The sequence below is a fragment of the Gopherus flavomarginatus genome, chromosome 5 (genome assembly GCF_025201925.1).
Source record: "Gopherus flavomarginatus isolate rGopFla2 chromosome 5, rGopFla2.mat.asm, whole genome shotgun sequence".
NCBI classification, from domain to species: domain Eukaryota; kingdom Metazoa; phylum Chordata; order Testudines; family Testudinidae; genus Gopherus; species Gopherus flavomarginatus.
In genome coordinates this window covers 100240757-100253901 of record NC_066621.1, presented here as the reverse complement: position 1 = coordinate 100253901, position 13145 = coordinate 100240757, and the positions used below count along the sequence as shown (strand labels likewise).

The following is a 13145-nucleotide window of genomic DNA, read 5'->3' as shown; positions in this document are numbered from 1 at the left end:
CTCCGGCTTGGTCGACTGTCTGGTGTTACAGCTAGCCAGAGGGGTGCAGGGCAAGGAAGGCTTATGGTAAGGGCTTTGACACAGTCCTTCATGACGGGCTCATAAGGAAAGCAGGGAAACGTGGTCTAGTTAAAACTACTATAAAGTGGGGTGCACCAGTGGTTGAAAGACCATCCCTATGGAACTGGGAGGGTGTATCTAGCGGGGCCCCATCAGGGTCAGTCCTAGGTCAGGTACTACTCCTTATTTTTCATTAATGACTTGGCTAATGGAGCAGAGAGTAAATTTATAAGATATGGGGATGACATCAAGCTAGGAGGGTTGCTACAATAATGGTAATACCTTGCAATCATCCACAGATGTTAAAGCACTATGGAAAGAGGCATAAATATTAGGGTTGGTGATTAATCGCAGTTAACTCACGCGATTAACTAAAAAAATTAATCGCGATAAAAAAATAATCAGTTTTAATTGCACTATTAAACAATACAATACCAACTGAAATGTTGGATGTTTTTGTACATTTTCATACATATTGTATTCTATGTTGTAATTCAAATCAGTGTCTATTATTTTGTATTACAAATATTTGCACTGTAAAAATGATAAACAAAAGAAATAATATTTTTCAATTCACCTCATACAAGTATTGAAGTGCAATCTCGTTGTGAAAGTGCAGCTTACAAATGTAGATTTTGTTACATAGCTGCACTCAAAAACAAAACAATGTAAAACTTCAGAGCCTGCAAGTCCACTCAATCCTACTTAGGGTGACCAGACAGCAAGTGTGAAAAATCGGGACAGAGGACGGGGGGTAACAGGAGCCTGTATAAGAAAAAGCTCCAAATATCAAGACTGTCCCTATAAAATCGGGACATCTGGTCACCCTAATCCTACTTCTTGTTCAGCCAATCGCTAACACAACAAGCATGTTTACATTTACAGTAAATAATGTTGCCCTATTCTTATTTACAATGTCACCAGAAAGTGAGAACAGGCATTTGCATGGCACTTTTGTAGTGGGCATTGCAAGGTATTTACATGCCAGATATGCTAAACATTTGTATGCCCCTTCATGCTTCGGCCACCATTCCAAAGGACATGCTTCCATGCTGGTGACGCTTGTTAAAAAAATAATGCATTAATTACATTTATGACTGAACTCCTTGGGGGAGAATTGTACGTCCCCTACTCTGACATTCTGCCATATATTTTATGTTATAGCAGTCTCAGATGATAACCCAGCACATGTTCATTTTAAGAACACTTTCACTGCAGATTTGACAAAACACAAAGAGGGTACCAATGTGAGATTTCTAAAGATAGCTACATCACTTGACCCAAGGTTTCAGAATCTGAAGTGCCTTCCAAAATCTGAGTGAGATGAGATGTTTAGCACGCTTTCGGAAGTCTTAAAAGGGCAACACTCCGATGCGGAAACTACAAAACCCAAACCACCATAAAAGAAAATCAACCTTCTGCTGGTGGCATCTGACTCAGATAATGAAAATGAACATGCGTTTGCTTTGGATTGTTTTCGAGCAGAACCCATCATCAGCATAGATGTATGTCTCCTGGAATGGTGTTTGAAGCATGAAGGGACATATGAATCTTTAGCACATATGGCACGTAAATATCTTGCAACGCCACCTACAACAGTGTCATGCAAATGCCTGTTCTCACTTTCAGATGACATTGTAAACAAGGAGTGGGCAGCATAATCTTCTGCAAATCTAACCAAGCTTATTTGTCTGAGCAATTGGCTGAACAAGAAGTAGGACTGAGTGAACTTGCAGGCACTAAAATTTTTATGTTGTTTTATATTTGAATGCAGTTGTTTTTTTTACATACAAGTCTACATTTGTAAGTTCAACTTTCATGAGAAAGAGATTGCACTATGGTACTTGTAATAGATGAATTGAAAAATACTATTACTTTTTTTTTTACAGTGCAAATATTTGTAATAAAAAATAAATTTAAAGTGAGCACTGTACACTTTGTATTCTGTGTTGTAACTGAAATCAATATATTTGAAAATGTAGAAAACAGCCACAAATATTTAAATAAATAGTATTCTATTATTGTTTAACAGTGCAATTAATAGCACGATTAATTGCAATTAATTTTTTTAATTGCTCGACAGCTCTAATAATTATTATTCCCATTCTTACAGGTGGGGAAACTGAGGCACGAAAAAGTCAAGGCCAATATTTTAAAAAGTGGATAGAGGCTTGAGGTATAGGGTGACCATATTTCCCAAAGGGAAAACAGGACACCACATGGGACTGACACAAGTTCTTCCCGCCATGGTGCTGGCCCGAACTGCTCACTCCTGCCCACCTCCCCTGCACACACAATGCTGTCACTGGTTGCTCCAGTTCTGCCTCCCACCCTGTGCCAGGCTGGCATCACTGGTCAGCCCCCACACATTCCTTTGCTCCACACCCCACTTTTTTAACAAGTGTGGGCATTTGTCCCTTTTGCTCTTGTCAACTGATCAAATTGCCAAGAGCAAAGGGAACAAATGCCCACTTTTTCCAAAAAAAGTCAGAACAGCTGGGACAGGGCTTAAAAAAGGGACTGTCCTGGCCAAAATGGGACCTATGGTCAACCTACTTGAGGTATCTCAGCTTTTGGGTATCCAACTTGACATACCTGAAGCCTGATTTTCAGAAATGTTGAGCATTCACAACTCCATTTGAACTCAATGGAACTGTGACATGTTTAGTCCCTTAGAAAATCAGGCCCAAGTCATGAAGGAATGGATTTCCATTGAGATCTCCCCAACTCCACATTACACCTGGAGTGCTTTTGTTCTTTTACTTACTCTTGGCAGCAAGGGCTTCTTGTGGAAAATTCTAAACCTCCAGTCAAGAACAATGTTCTGGTCTATGGAGGAGGTGATTAAAGGCCTTTTGATATGTGGTGCTTTTCCTTTGGGACCTTTGGATAGAGGCTTGAGGTATAGGGTGACCATATTTCCCAAAGGGAAAACAGGACACCACATGGGACTGACACAAGTTCTTCCCGCCATGGTGCTGGCCCGAACTGCTCACTCCTGCCCACCTCCCCTGCACACACAATGCTGTCACTGGTTGCTCCAGTTCTGCCTCCCACCCTGTGCCAGGCTGGCATCACTGGTCAGCCCCCACACATTCCTTTGCTCCACACCCCACTTTTTTAACAAGTGTGGGTGTTTGTACCAGGATACACCGTCTGCAGTAGGTAGAATCCATCCTTCTAGCAGAGTTTTCTAGCCATGGATAGGAATTAGGGACCAGTTCTCTGGTACTCCATTTCTGCACTCAGCATAGCAAAGTTCAGGGGAAAGGTGGTTTCAAACTACCATGGCATTCCCTTTATTATGGGCCCACCGGGGACCTGCCTTGCTCCCAGTGTAGATGAGGTCCCCTTTGAATAATAGCTGGTGTGCAGGCAGTGCTTTGGCCACAGCTCTTTCCTCTTGGCCCACCTCCAATCTACCCTGTATGTTGACCTGTGTGGCCTTCTGTGCTAAGGGTATTTTCTAGGGGCCAGAGGGCAGTGGAGAAATCAGCCCTTGGGGCTTGCTGCAGAGCACTGTTGCCTTCACCCATATCAGTGAATAGGGGGCTTCTATGCTATCAGTGAGAAACACTTCATCTGTCTCCCTCCAAAACTGAGCATGTCAGATCTGCAACGTTCCCACTACCTGCTTGATCTGGGAGCACAGGACTGCGCTCAGAATCAGCACTTGACTCTCCAAATACACTGCATAGTACAAAATGTAACTGCTGGGCTCTCTGGTCAGTGTGTAGAGGGCGCCACTTTCTTTCTCTCTCACCATGCTCATCCTAGCCAGTCTACCCACTCAGAAAGGGGGACTCCCCAAAGTCAATAAATTTTCATGAGATGTAAGCAACTAATACATGCCAGGCCTCATCTTGCTGTTTACAGTGTAAAACTGATGTGAGACCAGAATCAGACCTGCCACATTTTGCAGTTACCCTGAAAAGCCTTTATGCCCTCTGTACTTTTTTTTTGTTGGGAGGGGGGGTGAAGAGATGAGGCTGAAGCCCTGCTCTTCACCTGTTGGAGAAGTCTGGGAATTTCTTAAGAAGTGTTCATCATGCAGCAAGTTATTTTGGAGTTTTGTTTTTCCTCCTGTTTACTTTTAATGGAAATTTCTTACAACCAAACTACAAGAGTTACACACACATACAAGAAACAGTCAGTATTACTGTGCTTTAAGAATACTGACCAAAAAAATCCTCAAATCCCCCACCCAAAAAAAAAAACCCACCCCAAAACAGTGACATAAAATTAAGCCAAAGCCAGATCTTGGTTGAACATCAGGAAGAAAATTCTTAAGAATGAGATCTCTTAGAGTGTTGAATAATCTCCCAAGGGAAGTGGCGGAAGCCCTAATACCTGAGTCATTTAAAGCTATTATTATTAATTATTAATTATTATTATTATTTGTATTGCACTTAGAGGCCTCAACCAAGAACAGGGCCCCATTGTTCCAGGTGTTGTATAGACACATAGTAACAAACAGCTCCTGCCCTGAAAAGCTTTCAATCTAAATAGAGAAGACAGACAAAGGATGGCAGGTCAGCTGCAGAGTTGAGAAGAGAACGCAGATCTCCTGACTATTAGTTCAGTGCCCTTTCAACTAGACCATGTTGCCTCCCAACTAGACTGGACAACTCAAGAAAATTCCCTAGAGCAGGGTTTCTCAACCCGTGGCTCAGGACCCCAAACTGGGTCACCAGAATGTTTCAAAGGGTCACATGGCAGTTCCTGTGGTTCCAGTCCCATGGGACTGGTTGGTCTTGCCTGCTCCAGGACTGCAACCTCTGGGGTCCCAGCACCACTCAGGTCATGATGATGAGAGTCCAGGTAGGCCAAATTTGAGTGAGTAGCACTGCAATTTCATGAGTCAGATCCAGGGCTGGCTCCAGCTTTTTTGCCGCCCCAAGCAGCAGGAAAAAAAAGAAGAAAAAAATAAAAAGAAAAAAAAGAGAAAAACCCGATTGAGCTGCCACTGAAGTGCCGCCAGAGAGGAAGTCAAGCAGTGAAGGACCTGCTGCCGAATTGCCACCAAAGACAAGCGGGCCGTCTGAGCTGCCGCTGAAGTGCCAACAGTGATGACCTGGACGTGCTGCCCCAGCAACAGGTGAACTGCCACCCCTTTCTATTGGCCTCCCCAGGCACCTGCTTCTTCTGCTTGTTCCTGGAGCCGGCCCTGGTCCACTCACACAAATTTGGTCTAGTGAGGGAGGTGGGGCCAAACCTGAGTGCCGCAGCAGCCCTGGCCCAGCCAGCCCCGTAGCACAGGAGCCGCTACTGTGGGGTGAGTGGTGTGCAGGACCCAATCCGGGGGTGGGATTCAATCGAAACCACCCCAGGCCTCCACCCCTAGACTATTTACTGGATCGCGATAGGCCATAAACATTTTGAATGGATTCTGAGCCCCAAAAGGTTGAGAACCACTGCTGTAGAGAACAATCCAGTGTTGGTTAAGTGGGAGAATGGAGTCACTAGAAGTAGTAAGACTTTCCCATCTCTAATGTGTGTAAAGCAATAAATACACTGTGTAAATTTTAGGGGGAACAGTGTGCAAGAAGAGACACTACAGAGAAACATTTTTTTCCAAAAAGCATGTTTTCATTTTTACATTCATTCAATCTTACTTTTCAAATCCCATTGTGCTTAGGAGCCTGCACTGCCTGCCACTTTCATGGCAGTGGTTCTGACTCTGACAGTAGAACCTTTATAACAAATGAGCTGGGAATTTGTTGGCTGGGTTTGAAAGTGATATGAGAGTCCAACAGCAGCTAGTTATTTTCAAACAAAACCATTGTTTGTTTGTTTTAAACGACTTAGGAGACTCCCATGGGTTTTTGAAGTCTGAGTGCTCCAATAGTAGGGCAAGAGAAACCCTGAAATACACTGTTGTGATACGTGTGCATAATATGCAAAAATAAATAATCAGGAGGAAAAAGGGGTGTTAATTGTGGAGGAAAAGCTCTCAGAAGTTACCTTTGGGCAACCCCCCTCCATCCTCTGCTTCCCATAACAATATCAAAACCAGGTAGGAAAACACTTTGGGATTTGGGAAACAGTCAGCAGTTTACTATTGTGTTACTTGCTTGTAGGATTGCTTTCCTGGAGTCTGCTCCTGCTTCCATGGAAGTCAATAGTAAAACTCCTATTGATTTCAAAAGTGCAGGATCAGGTCCCTAGATACAAAATGACCGTGTCATGCTGTCTTTAAAACCTAGGTAACAAGATCACTTGGAAGGGAGATTTAAAAACCCAGCTGGCTGCTGAGTAATGTTAATTGCTGTCAAGACTGCCACAGAGTTATTGAGGTTTGTAACCTAAACTCAGGAGACGGGTTAGATTGGGAACCGATTACCAGAAAGGTGAAGCAAGTTACTGTGAGATCTTAATATAACATTCCCCCTGACTGGGCCTTGTGATCCTCTTTAGTTTAACACTCCAGACTCTCAGTGATTTTTGAGAGGCTATTTACAAGTGGCATCGCTAGATCTATGTGCTAATAATACGCTCTCTCTCCAAGAAACACTGATACATTTCTTTATGGCTCCTGTTCCAAGTCCATTCCATAGTCTTTTATTTGCCTGATGAAGGGTTGATCCTGCTCCTCATTACAGAGGGATTAAGGCACCTCTGCTAGAGTTATGTATCCTTATAAAGTGAGAAAGAGAAAGGACTGGTTCTTTTTATTTTCAATAAATGACTGAATCCTAATTTAATTAAGCCTAGTTCCCCACCTTAGAAAATCAGACAACCTGGAAGAAACTGCTACAAAACAGCAACATAAAGCTTTCTATTTATTAGAGATGTCCAAATTTTGTGTCACAACTTGCCAGACACCTGAAGGATGCATCTAATTTGCATGTGCAGTGATATAAATAAAAAATGAATGCACCACAATTCCCATAGCTTGTATCTTCCATGATAAAAAAAAAATGCTTGTTGATTGTGCTTATTAGTGGTAAAAAAAAACAGTATCAATCTACTTTACCCTCATCTTGTGGGTGAAGACAGTTAGGGGGCCACACTTTAGATCCCCCCAGGCTGCACTTTTGGAACCCCTGTGGTGCAGAAATGTACGGCAACTGAAATTCATGTCTATAATCAAGCTAGATGGTTATAAAGCTCAGGAAGGATATTTGTGCCTTTCAGTGATTTAAAAAAAAGATATGGCAGCATATCTGAGAGAATGGACTCAGAGGGATTCCTTGAGGAAATTAGACATTGTTAAGAAATGGCTCCGAGTAAATAGACCGAAACCAAGACAGAGACAGAGAGTCTGAAATGGAAATTTGTGAACTGAGGGCAAGTTATACCAGTGACCTTGCTGCATTCTGCTAATAGAGCTGCCACAATAGCACTGAGACAAACTCCTTACCTGGGAACTGGACCCCCTGGGATAGACATTCTGTCAGTAATTTCTGCTCATTAACGTACATGATGGTATTTTTATACATGGAGGTTTATCTGGAATCATGTGTGATGGCGTCCCTGAGACATTTGTAGGAAAAAATGTCCCAACATTCCATTCTGATCAGTGGAGAACAATCATTCAGTGGTAGACTGCTGTGACGCTTAGAAAAGGGGTAGGATAACAGCTTTTTTATATATCTACTGCCCATATCTATTCCTTGATTTGTCTTCAGAGCCATTTCTGCTTATTTTGCTACAAAAACATGCTGACTACTGTCAGCACAAAATAATTGCATAATAAGTTGTATTCTTAGGCCCCAGTCCCGCAAGCTGCTCTGCATGGGTGGATCCTTACTTCAGTGGGGCTCCATGCAGGCACACAAGTCATTCCACTCAGATGAGCTTGCAGGAGCAGGACCTGAAGTTGTCAATGCTATTTGGATTGGGCCAAGCTTATTGGTGCTTTACTATCTGTTAAGTAATAAGTAATGTTATTATTATATAATATTAATCAGTGTGACTAAGTTTCATGATTTTATTGCAAGTCTTGTGATTTGGTGTTTATTCTTAAAGCCCCACTTACTGGAATCAAAAGATTGCATGAACATCTCAGCTTTCATTGACATAAAAAACTTTTTAGCCCTCATGGTTGTGGTGAGAAGCTTGAAAACATGAACTGAGGCCTGGTCTACACTGGAAGGTGGGGGTTGGGGGGGATCGATCTAATATACGCAACTTCAGCTACGAGAATAGCGTTGCTGAAGTCGATGTATCTTAGATCAGCTTAGATTGACTTACTCTGTGTCCTCATGGTGCAGAATCGACGGCCTCCGCTCCCTCGTTGAGTCCGCTTCCGCCTCTCGCCCTGGTGTCGATAGGGAGAGCGTTCGGGGATTGATGTATTGCATCTAGACAGGACGCAATACATCGATCCATGATAGATTGATCACTACCCGCTGATCTGGCGGGTAGTGTAGACATACCCTCAGTGTAGCTTAAATCCCTCAGAAATCAGAAGACAAATACCGCCCTCCCACAACATTTTTATTTTTAAATCTCATGATTTTTAAGGAAATTTCATGATTTTAGTGGGTCTGGACCACGATTTTTGATTGCTTGGGATTGGCAAATACTGTTATGCTCTGCCTTATCACAATAAAATTGCCATCTGAGTTCTATCACTACAGAATCTTTATTACTTGTGTTGTGGGAAGCAACAAGAAACCCACTTGATTTTCAAGCTTTGACTCTGATCATGCAATCCTCACACAAGCTAAACTTCAATCCCATGTAAGGGAGTTTGATCTGTATTGGACTGCGGGGTTCACTGGGTTCAGCATGGCTTGCTGATAGATAGAAAAAGGTGTTGCTCACTTTGAACTGAGCAAATTTGATAATGAAGTCATTTACAGAGAATAAACATTCACTGAGATGGTGTTTCTGTTGGGCCTTTTTCTGAATGTAGCCAAATTTTAAAAGACATAGGTCTCAGGGGGCTTCTGTCTCTTTAAATGTTTCTGACAGCAAAATAAAAACACTCTTTTCTTCCTAGGGTGGCTAAGTATCCAGTTTTTGACTGGAATGCCTGCTCAAAAAGAGACCCTGGCAGTTCTGACCGGTGCTGACTGGGCCGCTAAAAGTCCTTAGCACAGTGGGTTAAGGCAGGCTCCCTGCCTACTCTGGTTCCACGTGGCTCCCGGGAGTAGCTGACAAGTCCTGCTCCTAGGTGCACGGACGGCCACACTGGTCTGTGTACTGTCCCAGCCCTGAGCACCAGCTCTGCAGCTCCCATTGGTTGGGAATTGTGGTCAATGTGAGTTGTGGGGGCAGCGCCTGCAGGCATGGGTGGTGTTTGTGGGCATGGGCAGCGCGCAGAGCCCCCTGGCCCCTCCACCTCGGAGCCGGGGGGGGGCATGCTGTGCTGCTGACTGGGAGCTGCCTGAGATAAGCACCGCCTGGCCAGAGCCCACACATCAAACCCCCTCCCACATCCCAATCCCCTGAGCCCCCTCCTGCACTCTAACTCCCTCCCAGAGCCCACCCCAACCCCCTCCCACACCCTAATCCCTCCCCCAGCCCATACCCCATACTCCCAGCCCTGAATCCCCTCTCACATCCAAACTTCCTTCCAGAGCCCTCACCCCCTCCCACACACCAACCCCCTACCCCAGCCTTGAGCCCTCTCCTGCACTCCAAACCCCTCAGCCCCAGCCCAGAGCCCTCTCCTGCACCCCAAACATCTCATCCCTGGCTCCACTCCAGAGCCCATGCCCCCAGCCACAGCCTGCACCCCCTCCCACACCTCAACCCCCTACCCCAGCCCTGACTCCCTCCTGCACTCTCAACCCCTCAGTCCCAGCCTGGAGCCCCCTCCTGCACCCCAAACCCCTCATCCCCTGTCCCACCCCAGAGCCTGCACCCTCAGCCAGAGCTCTTCCCCCCTTCCCCACCCCAACCCTCTGTCCCAACCTGGAGCCCCACCCTGGAACCCGCACCCCCAGCCCTCTCCCTCTCCCACACCCCAACCCCCTGCCCCAGTCCAGTGAAAGTGAGTGAGGGTGGGGATAGGGTGAATGGGGGTGGGGTCTTAGAGAAGGGGCAAGGCCTCAGGGAAGGGAAGGGAAGGGAAGGGGAAGAGGGTGGGGCAAGGGTGTTCGGTTTTGTGCGATTAGAAAGTTGGCAATCCTATTTCTTCCAAAGCCATGGAAATCTCCTTGAAAGCCATTCATTCTGTCCCAAGGAAGGCAGAAAGCCCTGTGACAAATGAGACCTGAGAAGCGGCCCTCAGTTTGCATTGTCAGCTGGGCAAACATAAGCTTGTATGTCCATTCAGCATTTCTTTTCCTCTTCTGCAACAGTGCAAGCTCACAGCCCACAAAGCCTAAAAGCAACTTGTTGAAGGAAGTTCTACAACTCTGATTGTGGTGTGTGTGTGTGTGTGTGTGTGTGTGCGTCAGGATGGTACAAGTCATTCATTGCCCCCTGTGGTCAGATTGATTTTCGCCCCTCTGCCTTTTCTTTCTCTCCTCCCTATTCTCACAGACTTCTGCTGTAGAATTCCATTTTCTATAGGGAACTGGGCCAATTCTGTAGAGACTCTCTGTAGAGTAGAATTTCTATAGCATGCTACTGATTTCTGTAGAAAGTAAGGAATTCTCATCATTTACTTCACCTATGGAAACAAATCTAGAATCAGAAAACGATTCATTTACATTTAACTTACTGTTATATAAACTGCAGTTTATTCTTCCCCCTCCCCTTTCTCATCTATCTCCTTGTGTTTCCCATCTCCTGTCTTTACCTTCTGCTTCTCTAAACCTGTCTCATCCTTTTTTACCATCCCGCTTCTCCTTCTTACTAGCTGTCATCTCTTTTCTCATCTGACAGCCTATTCTGTCCCCACCTTGCTGTTGTCTGGACCCAATCCTATAAGCTAAATTCATTTTATGCCATAATACTGCAAACACTTACGTAAGGGTTTAACTTTGCTACCATGATTTCAAGGAAACAACTTCTGGTATTAAAGATAAGCATGTGCATAAATGTTTGCAGGATTGGGTGCTCCCTTTCTAGGTGCCTCATCAGACGCTTATTAAAGTCAACGTAAAGGCTCCCACTGCTGTCTGTGAGCGTTGGATCAGGCCCTAACTTTGGTATTGTACAACAAATAATAATAATAATAAATTAAAAATGGGAATTGTAGGTGCTTAGCACTTGCCAGAGGCACTCTGCACCTCTCAGGATCAGGCTCTTTACATCTGAATATAGAAAAATATATTGTTGTTAAGTGTCATATTTGGACAATGCTTAACATATTGGGCCTGACGCTGCACCCCTGACTTCGATTTCCATGGAAGGTTTGCCTGCATAAGGTATGTAGAATTGAGGGCCCAAAAATTCTTCCTAACTGAAAAGCTTGTTGGAGAGAAAAATCTGGTTTAAGAACGGTGACAGGCTTAAAGTGAACAATTGTATTATTTTAAATAGATTTTTTTAAATTTCCCCAGTCTACTTTATTTCTCTCCAGTTCAAGTAACAATAATAACAGTTAATACTTTGCATTTCTGTAGCACTTGCCTATAAACACTTATGTGGATGCTTAACTCTATGCATTTGGATTAGTCCCAGTACTACTCGCAGTATGTAAAATACATAAGTGTTTGAAGGATCAGGGCCTCATGGATTAAACTCCACCTCACCTCCCCATTAGGGTAAGGAAATGTTATCCCCATTTTACAAATCAGGAGAATGGTAATATATCTATAGATATAGATATTTTGGTAACCATTTGCTTCAAGATTGACTATGATAACATTCATACCAGAAAGTATATTTTGGGTATTAATGACATCATTGCTATAGATCCCTTCTTGTAAATTTAAAATTAAATCATAGAGGCTCGATCCTGAGAAGTGCTGAGTACCCTAATTTCCTACTGAAGTTTGTGAGCACTCTGGGCATTCACACCATGCACAATTAGGTCCTAAGACAGTAAAATCAAAATCAAAGTAAGACAGCAAAGTAAAAATAGAACCATTATTGCCCAGTCTTGCTAATATTCTGAAGGAATCATCTAGCTCTGATACCTGCCAGCAGATTAACATTTCTGGTCTATTTCTTTAAAGTTAATATGAAAAGAAATATGTCAGGGTTTGATTTTGTTGCAATGATCCTGTGTTTTCCTGACAATTTCGCATAGGAGGGCATCCAGCCTGTTGAATGGTCCATGGGCCCGATCCTGCAAACCTGTCACAGGAGAATTTGCTTTAGGGTTTGTTGGACCAGGCCCTATATTTGTCCATGTAAATTTATCTCCTGTTTTTCATCACCTATGGGCAACCCTGAGAATCTTTTTTTTACAAGTGTCTATTGCTTTTAGCTAACTGTAGTATTTACTCTATGTAGTATAGAACATTTTATTATAATAGAGGTTTTAAAGGTTGATTATTAAGACATTAAATGTATTTCTGAAGGGGCATAGGGAGAGATTCTCATTTTGTTCCTTTGAATTTTTGCGTACAATAATATTTTTTCCACCTATTTTCAATGTAAATTGAGTATAATTTTCTCTCAGACAGTTAATTAATAGGATTAGCGCAAAAACTAGGGGCTTAATCCTGCTCCCACTGAAGTCTCCCCTTAAACTTCTATGTGATCAGACCCTACATTTTTAGAGGAAACTGTTTTTGGACAAAAATCCCCAAACCTGGAAAATAAAGTTGAAAAACAAAATTAAAAAAAATAGATCAAAAATGAAATCTCAGAATTCTTCTGCCTGAGTGTTTTTGCAGATAATATTCACCAACTCCTTATGAAACCTCCCCCCCTCATGAAAACGTCAATCCTCACGTACAACCGGGGGAATAAGCAGCAGATTTGCTGGAAACTTTGAAAAAGTTTTTCTTTGGATTATAATACTGAAGCTTCTTATCGGCAGCCCCTGTCCTACACCATACATAGAAAAGGGAACTGGATATTTCTTACATGAAATATGCTAAATATCATAGCTTACCTCTTCCCCTCTGTACTCAGGTACAGCAGTTCTGATGCCGAGATCCCAATGGCAGCAATGCTTTTATCGGGAAAGGGTCCTCCGCTTTGGCTCCTTTCTTCCTCTTCCCTTTATACTACCTGATGTTTCTAGGAAGTGAGTTGAAAGGCTGAGACAGATTTTCATTTTTAATAAC

The 13145-nt window shown here is 43.4% G+C and overlaps 1 protein-coding gene across 1 annotated transcript in view; it reads right to left on the bottom strand.

Moving 5' to 3' along the window:
- FSIP1 (fibrous sheath interacting protein 1) overlaps positions 1–13145 on the bottom strand; it is a 597082-nt gene that overhangs the window by 494747 nt on the left and 89190 nt on the right. The window lies entirely within an intron of this gene.